At 33.4% G+C, this 19,534-nt stretch overlaps 1 long non-coding RNA gene and 1 other non-coding gene across 2 annotated transcripts; one reads left to right on the top strand and one right to left on the bottom strand.

The window, feature by feature from the left end:
- Positions 1 to 472: 472 nt before the first annotated feature.
- Positions 473 to 544, bottom strand: TRNAE-UUC (transfer RNA glutamic acid (anticodon UUC)). The gene has a single exon. It is a non-coding gene; the product is annotated as a tRNA-Glu (tRNA).
- Positions 545 to 9,204: 8,660 nt separating this feature from the next.
- Positions 9,205 to 17,608, top strand: LOC112006203 (uncharacterized). The gene is made up of 2 exons (XR_010623853.1): positions 9,205 to 9,654; positions 16,789 to 17,608. It is a non-coding gene; the product is annotated as an uncharacterized LOC112006203 (long non-coding RNA).
- Positions 17,609 to 19,534: the final 1,926 nt, after the last annotated feature.

Below are 19,534 nucleotides of genomic sequence, written 5' to 3'. Positions count from 1 at the left end.
ATGTGAGATATTTGTCAAGACTTTGCTAGTTTAACAATTTATAAGTTTGAAGTCATGGAAGCTTACTTCATAAAGAAAATTAAAAAAAAAAAAAAGTTTAAAAAGGGAGCTCATTTCATGAAGATTTTTTATTTATTTTTTATTTTATATATATATATATATAATTTGTTGCTAATTCAAAGTCATGAAAACTCATTTCATAAAAAAAAAAAAAAAACAAAAAAAATTAAAAATTAAAAAGGTTTGATATATGAGATATTTATCAAGACTTGACTAGTTTTAACAACAATGTATAAGTTTGAAGTCATAGAAACTCATTTCATAAAAAAAAAAATTTTAAAAAATATAAAATTTTAAAGAGGCTTGATATGTGAGATATTTGTTGACACTTGGCTAATTTTAACAATTTATAAGTTTGAAGTCATGGAAGCTCACTTCATATAAAAATATAAAAATAAAAATGTTAAAAAAGTTCCGTTGCCGGGAATCGAACCCGGGTCTCCTGGGTGAAAGCCAGATATCCTAACCGCTGGACGACAACGGAATTCTGGTTGCTTCAAAAGTACTAACTAATATTTTATATGCTTAATATATCACGTTGGACGCTAGTGCTGGGCTCAGCGTCTGACCAACTGCTGTTTGCCTCTAACAACTCTAGCAGACCCAACTATCTATTGTGTCGCAAGATTATATTGTGTTATTCCTCGTTAACTACTTTAGCAGACCCAACTGTCTATTGTGTCGCCAGATTATATTGTGTTATTTCTCGTCCGGATTTATAAAGTTAGTTATGATTTCAAAAATTGTTAAAAATATCTAAAATCTAATTATAATCTCTATTTCTAAAAAATAAAAAATATTTTTAAAATTGTAATTCAATAAAATTCAAAAACAAGAAAAAACTACCAAAGAAACTTTTTTTCCTAAATTTTAGCACATCTTCTATGTAAATATATTATATGCATGTTTGACACTTTTTTTTTCCTAAAAACTAGTGCATTAAATCTAGTAATTTACTAAATTTCAAATCCTAAATTTCTTTCCTGTTAGTATGGTTTAAGGAAATGAACTGATGTAGATTATTGCTCTAATATTATTATTACGATTGGGCCATGTGCTGGACCTGAAATGGATTCATGGGGTGTCGTTGGTAGGATTTTTTTTTTTTTTTGAGAAATAATTATAACATGTTGCTAACCCTGCAGCTCAAATCATTTCCCCTATAAACCCTCAAGCACTTTGTGTATGGGGATGTGCCAATTCAACTACAAGGCCTTTGGCATTGGCAGGATAATCTAGTAATCAAAACTATGCGATTAAATTAATTCTCCTTTAAATGTTGTAGGCCGGGCACTCCTTCTTTTTCTTCATCAAAATCCAATTTATGTTATTGTTCATAAATAAATCTATAATCAAGGATTGAATCAGATTTTTAATTGTAAACCACACTTCTTCTTTTTTTCCTCTATAGTCCTAGGGACATCAATTTCTTCGCCATTTTCATGGACCCCACCATATATTAATAGTATAGTAACTCAATATAAGTTTTTTTTTTGGCCAGGTAGTATAAGTTGAGTGAATAGAAAATCAAGTAGCGTCGCTAACGTGATTTATGTTCACGTTGTTAATCATGTATATCTAATCATGCAAAATGTTACTATATATCAAGTAGCGTCGAGTATATACTTGCTGTATCAAATGAAAAAGAGAGATAAAAAGAGGTTTTACTTTAATAAACAATTTTAGTAAACTTTTATGGGAAAATGAAAAAGTGACTAACTTCTATGACTGCTAGCATAGATATTCACACTGAAGAACCTCCAGGAGGTGGGGAACTTCCAGGAGGTGGGGAACCTCCAAGAGGGGGGAATGATGTAAGCAGGGAACAAGCTCCTGCAAGGAATAACGAAGATAGTCTGAATGGGTGGAGGTCATGTCATCGACAATGGCTTTTGGACTTGTTCTTCAAACTTTGAGCTTACTAGATGCTACCCATAAATCAACCCGGGACAAAGTTTTTACACTTGTGGCTATAGCAATAGCAGAGTTTGCATAGCAAGTTATATTACTTATGACAAGCACAAATTATAACTTAGAATAACTAGTAACATGCTAAGCACAGAGAATAACTTAGGATAACTTATAAGTTTAGTTTTTAGTTTTTATGTGCAGTTTTTTAAAACCTCACTTTTTATCGCATTTTCCCAATTTTTTTCAAAAAATTTTAAGGTATAAATATACTTTAGCACACTTTTATTAAAAAGTTTTTAGCAAAAAGCTAGATAAACAGTTCCCAAACAGATACTAAGTCTAGCATGCCAAGCACAGAGCAATGTCTACAACATATAGTGCACTTGTTTCCAAGCACGCGGATCTATTATCTGTCCCACACACACACCAAAAAAAAAAAAATGCAATGAATCAAAGGAGGAAAAACCCAGTTGGGAGAAGCGGGCTCACAAGCTTATTAAAAGAGGCAAGAGTAGAGTACAAGAAAAAAAGAAGAAATGTCAAACAGAAAGATTTGATAGAAAGAGAAGAAAGATTGGAAAAGGCAGTAAAATAATTTTGGTGAGATAGAAGGATCGTCAAAACCTAAAAAATTTCCTCTACTCAACTATTTTTGTCTCTTTTAGTTTCTAATTTGAAATACATTTTTCGTTTTAGTTATTTTAGTTAGCAAAATGTAATGTTCATTTTCTTTATGAAATTTTGTGTCATAATCTCTATAGCGGCGTTCATTTTCTTAGGGAAAAAATGTCTTATAATCTTCCAGGCTCATTTTCTTAGGGTATTATAATTTCTATAGCAGAGCTTCATTTTTAGCTAATCTTTATAGCATTGTTCATCATTTCTTAAGGATTCACTATTCTCTAGCTTACTTAATCCGAATCATTCAAATAAGAACATGATGCTCTGGAGAAACAATTGAAATTAGAACATGTCTCATTTTTTCCATTTGGTTTTGGAATTGGATTAGTGGGTCTTTCTTTGTTTTGGGATTGATATCTAAAAGATTCAAGTACAATAAAAAATATATACTGCAACAATGTAAGAAATCCTATGGCAACCTATACTTTCAATTCACTATAGTCTTTATATTCATGTATATTCACGTTGTTAATCATGTATATCTAATCATGCAAAATGTTACCATATATCAAGTAGCGTCGAGTATACTTATTGTATCAAATGAAAAAGAGAGATAGAAAGAGGTTTTACTTTAATAAACAATTTTAGGAAACTTTTATGGGAAAATGAAAAAGTGACTAACTTCTGTGACTACCAGCATAGATATTCCCACTGAGGAAGCTCCAGGAGGTGGGGAACCTCCAAGAGAGGGGAGTGATGTAAGCGGGGAACAAGCTCCTGCAAGGAATGATGAAGATAGTCTGAATGGGTTGGAGGTCACGTCATCGACAACGGCTTTTGGACTTGTTCTTCAAAATTTGAGCTTACTAGATGCTACCCATAAATCAACCCGGGACGAAGTTTTTACACTTGTGGCTATAGCAACAGCAGAGTTTGCATTTGTTTGCTCGGTAGTTTCCATCGTGATTAAAAGAAGGACAAGTAGAAAAAAAAATTGGTAGATTGTATACTTTTAGTGTCCATTGGGTTGGAACTACTTTGTGTCCTATTTCAGGCAGCAAGACTTGTACGGCTTTACTTTTTGCCTATGATATATAGTGCAAGTTTTATGGTTATCGTGATTGTTGTCATGGTTTTAGTTCAAAACTATAAAAGGCAATGAAAATTTTAGGATTTCTATCTAAAAAAACTTTTTTGACAGTTTTTATTTATTTATATATTTTAAATTCTCATAAATAATTTCTTAAAATGGATGATTAATTTATGCCCTAACTATAACCATTGTATTTTGAGAAACAAACACGCACACTACAAACTTCACTCGAATTGATAACTTTTAAGGAAAGATATAACAAGTTATATTACTTATGACATGCACAAATTATAACTTAGAATAACTAGTAACATGCTAAGCAGAGAATAACTTAGGATAACTTATAAGTTCAGTTTTTAGTTTTTATGTGCAGTTTTTTAAAACTTCACTTTTTATTGCATTTTCCCATTTTTTCAAAAAATTTTAAGGTATAAATATACTTTAGCACACTTTCATTAAAAAGTTTTTAGCAAAAAGCTAGATAAATGGTTCCCAAACGGATACTAGGTCTAGCGTGCCAAACACAGAGCAATGTCTACAACATATAGTGCACTCGTGACCAAGCACGCGGATCAATTATCCGCTCCACAAAGAAGAAATGTCAGAAAAAAAGATATGACAGAAAGAGAAGAAAGATTGGGGAAGACAGTAAAATAATTTTGGTGAGATAGAAAGATCTTCAAAACCTAAAAAATTTCTTTACTCAACTATTTTTGTCTCTTTTTGTCTCTAATTTGAAATACATTTTTCATTTTAGTTATTTTAGTTAGCAAAATGTATTGTTTATTTTCTTTATGAAATTTTGTATCATAATCTCTATAGCAGAGTTCATTTTCTTAGGGAAAAAAAATGTTTTATAATCATCCAGGTTCATTTTCTTGGGGTATTATAATTTCTATAGCAAAGTTTCATTTTTAGCTAATCTCTATAGCAATGTTCATCATTTCTTAAGGTTTCACTATTCTCTAGCTTACTTAATCCGAATAATTGAAATTAGAACATGATGCTCTAGAGAAACAAATGAAATTAGAACATGATGCTCTAGAGAAACAAATGAAATTAGAACATGTCTCATTTTTCCATTTGGTTTTGGAATTGGATTAGTGGGTCTTTCTTTGTTTTGGGATTGATATCTAAAAGATTCAAGTACAATAAAAAATATATACTGCAACAATTTAAGAATTCCTATGGCAACCTATACTTTCAATTCACTGTAGTCTTTATATTCATGTATATTCACGTTATTAATCATGTATATCTAATCATGCAAAATGTTACTATATATCCAGTAGCGTTGAGTATACTTACTATATCAAATGAAAAAGAGAGATAGAAAGAGGTTTTACTAAAAAAAAAAAAAAAAAAAAACCCCAATGAATCAAAGGAGAAAAACTTGGTTGGAAGAAGCGGGCTCACAGGCATAGTAAAAGAGGCAAGACTAGAGTACAAGAAAAAAAGAAGAAATGTCAAACAGAAAGATCTGATAGAAAGAGAAGAAAGATTGGAAAAGACAGTAAAATAATTTTGGTGAGATAGAAGGATCGTCAAAACCTAAAAAATTTCCTCTACTCAACTATTTTTGTCTCTTTTTGTTTCTAATTTGAAATACGTTTTTCATTTTAGTTAGCAAAATGTATTGTTCATTTTCTTTATGAAATTTTGTGTCATAATCTCTATAGCAGCGTTCATTTTCTTAGGGTATTATAATTTCTATAGCAGAGTTTCATTTTTAGCTAATCTCTATAGCATTGTTCATCATTTCTTAAGGATTCACTATTCTCTAGCTTACTTAATCCAAATAATTGAAATTAGAACATGATGCTCTGGAGAAACAATTGAAATTCGAACATGTCTCATTTTTCCATTTGGTTTTGGAATTGGATTAGTGGGTCTTTCTTTGTTTTGGGATTGATATCTAAAAGATTCAAGTACAATAAAAAATATATACTGCAACAATTTAAGAAATCCTATGGCAACCTATACTTTCAATTCACTATAATCTTTATATTCATGTACACTGACGTTGTTAATCATGTATATCTAATCATGCAAAATGTTACTATATATCAAGTAGCATCGAGTATACTTGTTGTATCAAATGAAAAAGAGAGATAGAAAGAGGTTTTACTTTAATAAACAATTTAGGAAAATTTTATGGGAAAATGAAAAAGTGACTAACTTCTGTGACTGCCAGCATAGATATTCGCACTGAGGAAGCTCCAGGAGGTGGGGAACCTCCAAGAAGGGGGAATGATGTAAGCGGGGAACAAGCTCCTGCAAGGAATGACGAAGATAGTCTGAATGGGTTGGAGGTCACGTCATCAACAATGGCTTTTGGACTTGTTCTTCAAACTTTGAGCTTACTAGATGCTACCCATAAATCAACCCGGGACGAAGTTTTTACATTTGTGGCTATAGCAACAGCAGAGTTTGCATTTGTCTGCTCGGTAGTTTCCATCGTGATTAAAAGAAGGACAAATAGAAAAAAATTGGAAGATTGTATGCTTTTGTGTCCATTGGGTTGGATCTACTTTGTGTTCTATTTTAGGCAGCAAGACTTGTACCGCTTCACTTTCTGCCTATGATATATAGTGCAGGTTTTATGGTTATCGTGATTGTTGTCATGGTTTTAGTTCGGAACTATAAAAGGCAATGAAAATTTTAGGATTTCTATCTAAAAAAAACTTTTTTGACAGTTTTTTTTTTATTATTTTAATTTCTCGTAAAGAGTTTCTTAAAATGGATGATTAATATATGATGTCGCGGAAGCCTGAAGAAGAGCACACACGATGCTCTCTTGATGAAACAGAAACTAAACTGTTAGTTCCTTGGTAGTAAACCTCGAATCCACGAGTGGTTTCCCTGAATCCACAGGGAGATAAAACTGGAATCCACCAGAAAAGAAAATTGACAAAATGTCTGTGCTTATTGATAATAGTCTAATTTGCCTCTGACGGCTACAAAACATATAAATACTGAGCAAAAACGTTTAAAACCCTAATTCGCACTAATTAAGCAATTAGGTGACAAAATTACCGAATTTTACCAAAAATGGCAAAATTGAGTTAAACGCAGAATCATAAACTACTGACCTTAAGGGTCGTCTAAAAAAAAAAAAAGAAGAAAAAAAAAAAACCCCAACGAATCAAAGGAGGAAAAACTTGGTTGGGAGAAGCAGGCTCACAGGCTTAGTAAAAGAGGCAAGAGTAGAGTACAAGAAAAAAAGAAGAAATGTCAGACAGAGAGATCTAACAGAAAGAGAAGAAAGATTGGAAAAGACAATAAAATAATTTGGGTGAGATAGAAAGATTGTCAAAACCTAAAAGATTTCCTCTACTCAACTATTTTTGTCTCTTTTTGTTTCGAATTTGAAATACATTTTTCATTTTAGTTATTTTAGTTAGCAAAATGTATTTTTTTTTAATGAAATTTCGTATCATAATCTCTATAGCAGTGTTCATATTCTTAGAGAAAAAAAAATGTATTATAACCTCTCCAGGTTCATTTTCTTAGGGCATTATAATTTGTATAGCAGAGTTTCATTTTTAGATAATCTCTATAATATTGTTCATCATTTCTTAAGGCTTCACTATTCTCTAGCTTACCTAATCCAAATAATTGAAATTAGAACATGCTACTCTGGAGAAATAATTAAAATTAGAACATGTCTCATTTTTTCATTTAGTTTTGGGATTGGATTAGTGGGTCTTTCTTTGTTTTGGGATTGATATCTAAAAAATTCAAGTGCAATAAAAAATATATAATGTAGCAATTTAAAAACTCCTATGGCAACCTATACTTACAATTCACTATAGTCTTTATATTCATGTATGTTCACGTTGCTAATCCTGTATATTTATGTGTATACATGATTAGATATACATGATTAGCAACGTGAACATACATGAATATAAAGACTATAGTAAATTGAAAGTATAGGTTGTCAGAGGAGTTCTTAAATTGTTGCTGTATAGGTTTCCTTTATTGTTTGATCATTGAACAATCACAATAGATTTTTATATGTTTCTTGTTTCTTTATAGTTTATCCAATTGTTCTCAAACAAATGAAACTTGATCTAGGTTTTCTGTTATTTTAATTACACCTGTTTTTTGATCTAGAATAAAGACTATAGTAAATTGAAAGTATAGGCATAGGAGTTCTTAAATTGTTGTAGTATAGGTTTCCTTTACTGTTTGATCATTGAACAATCACAGTAGATTTTTATATGTTTCTTGTTTCTTTATAGTTTATCCAATTGTTCTCAAACAACTAAAACTTGATCTAGTTTTAGTTAAATATTGTGATTGGGATATATTTACACATGTTTGATACTTTTTTTTTCTCCTAAAAACTAGTACACACTAAACCTAGTAGTTTACTCATTTTTAAATCCTAAATTTCCTTCCGGTGTAATCTCACTAATAGTAGATAATTTCAAATTGAAAAATTATATTAAACTCAAAAAAAAAAAAAAAAAAAAAGTCTCATCATATGTGTGGAGCTCATGTGATGAGGCTAGTATAGTTTAAGAAAATGAACCAATGTAACTTATTACTCTAATATTATTCTACAGATTGGGCCTACATGGGCTGGACCTAAAATGGATTCATGGGGTGTCGTTGAGGATATTCTAACAGTCCAAACTATGTGATTAAATTAATTCTCCTTTAAATGTTGTAGGTTGGGGACTCCTTCTTTTTTCTTCTTCCTCAAACTCTGATTTATGTTATTGTTCTTAGATAAATCTATAATCAATGATTGAATAAGATTTTTAATTGTAAACCACACTATTTAGTTTTCTCTATAGTCCTAGGGACATCAATTTCTTTGACATTTTCACGGACCCTACCATATATTAATAGTATAGTAACTCAGTATAAGTTGAGTGTTCAAAATTGTGTAGAATTTAAAAAAATTGTGTACATTAAATATACAAAATTGTTTACATTAGTTGAAATTTTGTGTACCTTGAATGTCTAGAATTGTGTACAATCTAGAAAATTGTGGACTTCGAATATATAAAATTGTGCATATTCCTTGAAAAAATGTATATATGAAATGTACAAAATTGTGTATATTGAATTTATAGAATTGCTTACATTCTTAGTATGTTTGTTGAATGTACAAAATTGTATACATAATTTGAAAATTTTGTACATTTAGTTGTGTACATTAATTGTACATATTTGTATACATTTAAAAAAATTATGTGTGTTAAGTATACAAAATGAACATTATTTGAAAATTTGTGTACGTTGAATGTATGAATTGTGTAAATTTTTTAAAATTGTTTATATTAAATATCTAGAATCGTGTGTATGTTTTGAAAATTTGTGTATATTAAATATACTGAATTATATACATTATTTGAAAATTTACATATATTAAATTTATAAAATTGTGTATTTTTTTTGTTAAAAAATTATATAATTAAATATATAGAATTGTTTACAATCTTAATAAATTGTATATATGTTTTGAAAATTTGTATACATTTTAAAAACTTGTTTACATGGAACATGTGCAAAATGTGTGTATTAGTATTTTAAATTTACCCAATTAATTAATAATAACAATAATCGAAACGAAAAGAAGTAGCAAAGCAGGCAGTGCAACAAACTGAATTCACTTCTTCTTACGTTTCTTACTTTCTTTCACTCTTCACTTCGCCTGGATTTCGTTGTTGGATCTTGGAACTGGTGTGGCCTATTCTCGAACCAGAATTCATTTACAATCTGAATCTGTCAATAAAACCGTAACTCCAGCTCGGAAAATCTTGGCGTCTCTCTGTGTGTGTCGTTGTTGTTTTTTGATTTTGAATGTCGGAGAAACTACAAAGATCTCCGATCCCAAGAGAAATGATAACTCGGTCGAAACTCGTGGAGCAACTCAGAGACTACCAGATCCGATCCCAGAACAAGTGTCCTGCTCTCACTGTCTTCTCTCCTAAACCCCATATCGCTTCCTGGTATGTATACCCTTCTTTGCTCTTCTTCCGTTTTGTGCTTGTTTTTTTTTTTTATATATTCGAAGCTGTTTATTTAGAGTTCTGCTTTGTGTTATCGTGTAAAACCCAAACAAATCTTGAATTTTTGTCATAGAGTGCTTTGTGTTATGGTGTTATAGCCTTTCTATTATGACCGATTACCATAGAATTATTATTAAGTGTTTTGCTAGTGACAGTTTTAGCACTGTAACTTCATGAATTTGAGTTTGTGGAAATTGAGGCTGAGGCTATGTTGAGGTTGCAATAAATGGGATCTGATTTTGGATTTTTCCAGTTTCCCTGTTTTGGTAGATTGAGAAAAATCTTGCTTTTAAGTGGAAATGATTTGGTGCTTCGGATTTTTTGTGGTTTGGTGAATTCATTTTTGGTTTTGAAAGTAATTGGTGGATTTGGATTTTATTACTTGATGTGCTTTTAATGGGCAGTGGTGATGAATGATGAGAAATTTTATTTGTTAACTGCTGAAAGGAGTTTACATTCGTTGACACTTGCTTTGCTTTCGTTTACATTTGGGTCAAGTTGTTGTTGACCTCAACAGAAAATTGAAACAGAAAATTGAAGAGAAACGACAACAAGTGATTGTGTTCGGTAGTTCCTCATCCAAAATTATTGACTCTATTGTAAGCAAATATATTTTGTCCCACTTTACATCCATATGATTATGAAAAATCGAAAAAAAAGAAAGAAAAAAAAGAAAGAAAGAAACCTTGTGGTAATCTTGGAAAGAACTGAAGTAATAATGAATAATATTTTGGAAATGTGAAGCTATGCCAAATCCAAGCTGGGATTTTTTTTTTGGGGGGGGGTGTGGGGATCAGCTCTATAAGAGTATAAGGTTTGAAATAAGAGCATTTTTTGATTTAGAAAGGCTTAGGACTAAGTAGGGTTTAGTTTTAACTTGGAATTTTTATTTCTTATAAGTAAATTCATGCATCAATTTTTTCTGACCTCTTTATCTTACGGGGCTTCCAAAGAATTGTACCGTAGTTGCTGAAACAAATTTTAACCATTTCCATTGCTTCTACTTCCAAATTTCTATAATCGTTTGTGTGGCCATTTCTGGTTCATTTTGTGTGTCTGTATTTCCCACCAGTTAGGGGATCCTGTAAATTTTTTTTTGGCTGCAATGTTTTAGAGTCTTTTCCAGGTCAGTTTAAGGTATTTCTTTGTGCAAAATTACAAATGTTGATTGATTCACTAACTATACTGTCAAAAAAGACATTCCATCTGCCCACAACATTTTTAGAAACTAAGAAATTGATTTTTTGATTTAAATTCTGAAGCCAGGAAAATCCTGAGTCTCGATAAAATTAAAGTGTAAACTAAGCATGTACTCTTCCAATGAATCTTGAATCAATACATTTGCATGCATTTTTGTTTTATCTTTGTTTTTCCCCTATATGAGCAAGTACAGTTGGCCTTTTAAGTAGTTTATTGAGTTTAGATACCATGAACTGTTTGTCTCAGCTTGATTTCTTATCTAAATCTTTTGATTCGTACAAATTTAATTTTTGGTATATATTTGAGGAATAACAAGACCATTTGAGTGCATTTGAATGGGTTCTTTATGATTGGAGAAGAGTATAATGTAGTCCAAACCTTGGTGAGGTTCCAGGTCATCAAAAAGAAAAAGAAAAAAGAAAAAGAAAAAGTGAAGAGTATAATGTATCTCATTGTTCTCATTCTTTTAGTCTTGAGGTTTCTCCTAGTACAAGCACAGGGTTGGTTATGAGGTAGTTTAATTATTACTTCAACCATATGCACGTTTAGTCAATTTTTAAGGAGTTTCCTATTCTTGGTGATTGTATTCAGTTAAAGCATATGGGTATCAATAGTATAACTCCACCTTTGTTTGTGCTTAGTAATTAGTGTCGTATATTTTGATCACTGTCGATCCCAAGCCCAGGCAAAGGAGGAGGGTCATGGTAGGTTGATGGCCAACATAAAATTTAGTCACCTTCTTATGAACGGATCCACTACAAATACTTGTTGGGGGCCATGGGGCATCCCCAAATAAATGTAGTCGACCTTGACTAATCTATTGAGGATCCATAGGTGACCCCCAAAAAATTTGGTACTAAAGCTTGTTATTGTTGTTGTTGGATATCAATCATATATCACTCTCATAATGGTGGTATAAATGAGCCTAATTGAACTGAGTGTTTCCCAAATCAAGAGCCAATTAGTAGGGTGGTGTTTTAATAGTCTGAGAATGTTTTCTAGAACTCTTGGTGTTGGTTTTTTAGAGCTAACAAGCTTTCAAGTGAAACTGATTGAGATTAGTTTTAGATAAGAGAATATAGTGAGGGTAACATTAAAATATGGGAAATTGTTACGGTGGCAAAGGCTGTTGACTAAAGTTTCTATAAATTGCATGGAGTGAGCTAGCTTCAACTTAAAATAGCTAACTTTTTGATAACTTTTGCTATATGTTATTTCTATGTCAAATATCATGAAAAATTCTATCATCGATATTAGTTGCAGTGGAAGACCTAATGCATTATGGAGTCCTAACCAACTAATGTGTTTTTAAGTATCCATTAGTAAGGTACTTGGAGATTGAGGTTTTTGGATGTCTGTGATGTGGGCATCTCATATCCGCATCATCCTAAAGAGGGGTTTCTATATCAAGATTTTTTAGATTAAAGATGTTGGGGTTTTTTTTTTTTGGGGGGGGGGGGGGGGGGGGGGGTTGTTTTTTTTGGGTGGGTGGTTGTTTTTTTGGTTGTGGCATAAATACATCCATAATTTCCCTTGGGTTGTGTTTGGCTTTGAGGATTTAAAATCAAGGGATTTGAAGATCGATTGCTAGAATATGGCTACATATAAATTTAACGACACATGATGATTTTAGCTTTGAAAATTTTGCTTGAACAAAAATATGTTGTGAAGTGAAAGAAACTGTTTGAAAGAGTCCAAGGAGCTGTTGGAGTAGCTGTTCTAAATTATGGTTCATAGTTCTTTGCATAATAGTTTTACAGATTTGTATTTTGTATTTATAATGTGCAAACTTTATCTCTTTACCGTTGAAAATAGTGGTATAAATAAGGAACCCTTGAATAATACTAGGCATCAAAGTTTTAAGTTAGAGGATGGGTCCCCCAAAACAACCATTCTACTCTATTTATCCTCTGTTTCTCTTTGTTTCCCTGCCTTATTGTTGATAACATTCCATCAAGATAGAGAAGGATATTTTGCATCTACCAAAGTGGTACCAGGGCTTGGGAATGGATCAAGGAGTAGAATAACTAGAGCACAGTGTTACCTCCCTGACTACTAGTCAACAGCAGCCTATGAAGCACTGACACAGACCCAACACAACATTTCTTGCTGTGTCCGTGTTGGACATGTGGCGGACATGAACACGTTGCCCATTTTGATGTGTATGCACTTCATAGATAGGCACTCATCGACTGCATTGCCAATATTTTCAACCGACTTGACACTATCAACTTATGTTGAGATGATGCTGAAAGCACCCATGCTCATTATGATCGACGTGATAGTTATGAACTCATGGTGGCAGGCAACTCCAACCCAATTGACACACTTACATTTCCAAGCTTTTTAAGTTGGACTTACCTTGCTTCAATGGGAGTGAAGATCCAACTAGCTAGCTCTGCTGACTTGAGTAGTTTTTCCCAACTGCAAGAGACTTCCTTTAAGGATCATGTTGCCCTTGTGTCTTTCCATCTTGAAGTTGATGCCCAACTATGGTTCCAATTGTTGAAGCAAGAAAAGCAAGTAGTGACGAGGGGTGAGTTTAAGGAGGACCATCACTCATGTTATGGTCTGACTTGATTTTCGATTTCCTTGGAGAGCTCACCAAGTTGCAGCAGATTGGAACCAGACACAGTTTGAGAAGCTCCTTGTGAAGGCTGGTCCACCATCCCAAGGGCATCAAGTTAGGTGCTTTGTCAATGGTTTTCAGGATTCAATCAAGGCCAATGTACAGGAATCAGCCTCTCCAAAACAAATTGGGGGTAAGGCTGCCTACCAAGACCTCGCAAAAAGAGAGAGCTTTGTGCACTAGGTACAGACTTTTTTAATCAGGGCCGATATATTGATGCGGTGGCTTCTCTCATTATTTACATACGGCAATCAGCTTAGCAAGACTCTATGAAGCATGAAACTTGGCCCAAAGAAGAACCAGATTCCAAGAACCCAGACCAACATGCAACCTAGAAGTGTGGCAAACAACCAAGCCCCTCCACCAATCAAAAGGATGACTTTGGTTGAATTATGAAAAGGGGTTTGGGCACATATGTAAAAAATTGTTTCTCATTAAGTCATGTTGTGAAGGCAAAAGTGATGGAGTGTGAAATGGAAGTGGAGCTGGAAGGTCATGAAGTTAGCAAAGTCTTAGCCAACTCCCTTCATGCTATGAGTACTGCGCCCACTCCTGAAACTATGAGGATACACATGCATTTGGGAAAGACTCCTACCTTAGTCTTAATTGACTTATGTAGCACCCACAACCTGGTGAATGCAAAATTAGCTCCTAACTTAGTCTTAATTGACTTAGGTAGCACCCACAACTTGGTGGTGAATGCAAAAATAGCCAAGAAGGTGGGCTTGCACCTATTGCAAGGGACGTTTTGAAGTCTTGGTAGCATTAAGAGAGAAGATAGAAAGCTTGGGTAAATGTTCCTGTGTGCATTTGCATTTGAAGGGATTTCCAAGCATCATCTATGTCTACTTCCTGCCTTTAGGAAGATTCGATGTGGTCTTAGGGGTCCAATGGCTTCACTCCCTTAAAGAAATCAAGTGAGACTTCTTAAGGCTCTTGATAAAGTTTCATATGGATGAAAAGGTCACTTTTCAGGAGTGTCCAAGTGAGGATCAGGTGATGTTGGCCTCTCAATTCAGTGCTATTACCAGTGTTCGAGCTCCTAAAAGTACTTGCCTTGGTACTCACAGTTCAAAAATGGCACCATAGATTTTATTGATGGGTTGCGTATGTCAAAGGGGAAATGAACCATACTGGTTGTAGTAGATTGTTTATTTAGATTTGCCCATTTTATCTCTCTTTTTCACCCTTACACGGCTGCAAGCATTGCAAAATTATTTTTATTCATTTTTAAACTCCACGGCATACCACAAACCATTGTTTGTGATAGGGATGTCACATTTTCAAGCAAGTTTTGGTTGGAGTTGTTCAATTTAAATGGCACCAAATTTAGCTTTAGTTTTTCTTACCACCCTTAAATAAATGGCCAAACTGAAGTAGTTAATAGGACATTAGAGATGTATCTAAGATGCTTCACTAGTTCTGAACCAAAAGACTGGGTGAATTGGTTAAGCTGGGCTGAATTTTGTTACAATACAAGCTCGCATTTGGCCATTAAAAAGACCTCCTTTGAGGTAGTCTATGGGCGATTACCATCCAATATGCTAACCTATGTTTCATGGTACTGCTCTGATTGAATAGGTGGACCAAGAATAAAGAATCGTGATTTGCTTCTTAGGAAACTAAAGCACAACCTTAAGGAAGTACATGCTCGCATGAAAGAAATATATGGTGCTCAACAGTGAGAAAATGAATTCAAGGTTAGGGATCAGGTTTACTTGAGATTCGGTCATACCAACAAGCTTCCATTGCATTAAGAAAGAACTTGAAACTATCTCCCAGATATCATGGTCCTTTCCAAATAATTGAAAGAGTTGCACTGGTGGCATATGAGTTCGAATTACATGCAGGAACTCGAGTGCACCCAGTCATTCATGTGTCTTTGCTTAAAGAGAAACTGGATGATGGGGTTATTGACTCAACCATAGTTGCCGTTAGACAATAGGAAGATGGAAGCTTATCACTATGGCCACATGCAGTTTTGGAGCATCGAAATTGAAGAAAGAAAAGGGAAGTCCTGGTACATTGGCAAGGATTATCACCTATGGAGGCCACCTGGAAGATTTGGAGAAAATGAAGAAGCAGTTTCCAGGGTATAAATGTTACGAAGGGAAATACAAGGGTGATGAATGTTATGAAGGGAAATAAACCCATTTGTAAAGTCCAAGGATCCATTGTCGAAGGTGCCGTTGGTAGCTGTTCCAAATCTTGATGCGTATTTCTCTGCATAACAGTTCTACTGATTTGTATTTGTTTTTTATAATATGCAAACTTTACCTCCTTACCGTTGAGAATAGTGGCATAAATAAGGGACCCTTGAATAATGATAATTTTTGCAACTTTATAGGATAGGAGTTGCAAAAATTATCTCTTTACTGTTGGGAATAGTGGTACTAGAATAAATCAGCTAGAAAATTTAGAGGGTGGATCCCTCGAAACAAACCATTATTATTCTATTTGTTCTCTGCTATCCTAGCTTATTGCTGATAAAACTCTATCAAGACAGGGAGGATATTCTGTATGTACCTCAATACTTGTGATATTATGGATTTGAGATGACATCTTACACCTAATCATTTCAAATCCATATATTAATAACGCTCAAATCTATCCATAAATTTCATCAATAGAAAAAAATTGTCATTTCGGACTCTATTCAAGTCATTTAGACCAAAAGTTGATATCCAAATTCTTCTCTTTAAATGCCTCTATCCAAACAAACCATTAAGGTGATCCAAGAAGGCATTTCTACCTGATAAAGTGCTGGGTCTACTTATTAGTTTTATGATTGTAACTACAGATGGATGATTAGATAGTTATGCAACATTATTGATCATACCCACTGAGGTTGCAGCTAGTTGGAATATGTCAGGCATGGGTAGTTTATGGGGGAAGAATGGGTGTGATTGCATGGGTATCAACTTAGTCGGGATTTTATTGGACACAATTGTTCAGTTTTTCCTTTGCGTGTAGGCTATTGAGTCATCATTTAATTAATTTAGCAGTGATATTCTTTCTCTAATTAATCTTCTATTGGATGCACTCAACTGTCTAATTCTCCCTTTCATTGTTTCACTTTTTCACTCAAATCTTGTCTATTGTTTTAAGAAATTAATCTCAAGGGAACCTTTGTTAATTATCTAGATTACTTACACTTGTCAAATTTTTTTAATCTAGATTACTTATGACTCCTTCATCAGTGCCTAAAAGCATTTTAAATAATAGGATATGTTGACTTCGTGCAGGGCTGATGTTGCTGTGGCAATCTTTTGGGCCGTAGTGTTTAGCATGCTTGTCATATCATCCTACGTGTCCCTGTACTTCAGGCAGTTTTGGCTCTCTTTGATCTTTATCTGCCTTGGTATCTTTCTTCATGTACGCCTAAGAATATCTAGGCTTGCACTGGCCCGGAAAAGGGAGAGAAGATTGCAGTTACCATTGTCCATGTGAACATCTATGGCAGTGAAATTGTGCAGCTGTGTACTTTAGCTGAGAATGGCTCATCTCTTACTTTCGATTCATTCGGCTTTCACTTTATTAGATGCTTGAGTACTGATATTGTTGACAAGGACTCCTGCTTGCCTCTTTCCCAAGATGGTATGATTCTTTTTTTATGTTTATCCTTTTTCATATCCCATACACAAAGGATGCAAATTTGCCAAATACCATTTCTTCACACATAAACACCATATACTTTTTGAGCCAAGAGAAAAGACAACTTCCTGTTGATATTCCCCTCATCAACTTGTAAATTCAGTTTGGTTTAAGAAATTTTATGCTTAATTGTTCTGCAGCAAAAGTTACATTACATATTTTACTATTCAGGTTTGAGACACGAGGAATTACAAACTTGCTAATCAATAGTTGAAATTTAGAATTTGTGAAGAATGGGAAAAGAGGGAGAGAGATAAGAATCCAATGATGAATGGGTCTTAGTGACCTGTAATATTGGCCGAATATATGTCACATGGCTCTTATATTTCTTTCCTTTAATTTATATATTTTTTGTTAAGCATATTGGATTGGATTCTAGATGCCTTTATTTTATAAAGTTTTTTTTGTCTTTGTTATTATTTTTAGAATAGGACAAATACAATGACGACAGCATATTCTCACACAATGAACTAGAGAATGTTGCTAAAATCAGATCAGGGTGCCTCCATGAACACATCAAAATTCCATATGGGTCTAAATTGCTTTATGAGTATATCCTATTTACATTATTAACACACACACACACACACACATACATAGGGAGAGAGAAGAGAGAGAGAGATTAAAAAGCAAAGGCATCTATGTATACCTTGGGACAGGTATAAACTGAGAATATGCTAGTTTATAGTAACTGTTGCTTATTTGAGTTTTGGTTTAAGGCTTTCAAAAATTTTTCTTCCTGACTTTTGAAAAACAGAGTATGACTCTAGGTAAAATAGAATGATAGAATAGAAGGTGTAAAAGGTGCTTTTCTAAGGAAGAAATAAAGAGTATGCTTTTAGTTAGAATAGAATGACGAAAAAAAATACATGTGGTTGACCCTGACTAGTCTGTTGAGGATCTAAAGCTGACTCCCAAACTCTGAGGGCTAAAGCTTGATTGTTGTTGTTTGACTTGTGAAACAAAATATAAATAAATTAGTACTTTGATTGTTTTCATTTACTCTTATATTAAAATTGTTGATTTTGTTGATAGATTTGCAACATTGTTATGGTCTCTCATATATGTTTTTGCTGTGTGACAAAGTGATAGAATGTTGAGTATAATTTTGGTTTTGGGAAGAAGGCTTGGTTGTTATTTGACTTGTGAAAACAAAATATAAATAAATTGGTACTTTGATTATTTTCATTCACTTTTATATTGAATTTGTTGATTTTGGTGATAGATTTGCAATATTGTCTTAGTCTTAGATCTGTTTTATGAAAAGGGATAGACTGCTATTGTCCTAACTTTTTTATTGGAGGGGGCGGGGACCAGATTGCTTATAGACAACTCATAGTGTCTAATATTTGAAGTAAATCATGTAATTTTTTCAGATGCTGCTGCTTTTAGTTTAGTTTCCAAATTGGTGCTCAATATTTCAAATGCTTACAATTCTTTCTTTTTGAATAGACTTCTGAATATAAAAAGCAGATAACAGAAAATTTGGCAAAGACCCAGAAACTTGCACACTTTGCTTGGTTGCATTATTCTCGGTTTAGTAAAGGTGTCATGGTCCCCTTATGGGACCATTTTGTTCTGTTTCAGTCGAGCATGGCTCAAGGTATGAGTTATCATGAGCAATGGAAGAAAAAAAAAAGTGGCATACAGGTGATATGATTGCTTTAAATTAATTAGTGCCCCTTCTAACACAAGTCTTCCAAAGGTATGCTGGGACCTCTCTTGTTGGATAATAGATTAGTGTGGAGGATGCTTATAAATGATTGCTTTATAACACTGTTTCTTTCTTTGTTGTTATAATTCAAACTGCATGATTTAGTTTAGTACTATATAAAATGAAACGAATAATCCATGATGCTTTGTATGACTTAGAACTTTTCAAACAAATACGGCTTCCAACTGTTTCCTCTCTACTTTTCAAAGCAATATTGAGACATAGAAATTGAACTGTGCTGATCTCAGTTGGGATGCTGCGAAACATAGTTACTATTATAGTGAGTGAATCGGCTTCTAGGATATTGTAGGGTCATAGACTGGTTTAATATGTCAATTATATACTCCTACGTGTTGATGGTGCATTATTACAAGATTCAATTGCTGTTTGTGCATACCAATGACACATGACATGGGCTTTGAGTGCAAAAAAAAAGTTGAGGTAGTGGCACAAGAAAAGTAACTTTATGAAACATCTAAGTCCACATGAAGCCCAGTTTTGGCCCTAGAGAATACAATTCTATTTGCTTAGTATTTCTTTTTGTAAGAAATTTATTAGTGTGGGGATGGTGTTGTTATCAAGTGGAATGGTGTCAGTAGGAACGGTGTGTTTTAAAGCTAAAG

The sequence above is a fragment of the Quercus suber genome, unplaced genomic scaffold (genome assembly GCF_002906115.3).
Source record: "Quercus suber isolate HL8 unplaced genomic scaffold, Cork oak 2.0 scaffold_372, whole genome shotgun sequence".
NCBI lineage: Eukaryota > Viridiplantae > Streptophyta > Magnoliopsida > Fagales > Fagaceae > Quercus > Quercus suber.
The sequence above is the reverse complement of the archived record's forward strand: the minus strand, read 5'-3'. Positions and strand labels throughout refer to the sequence as shown.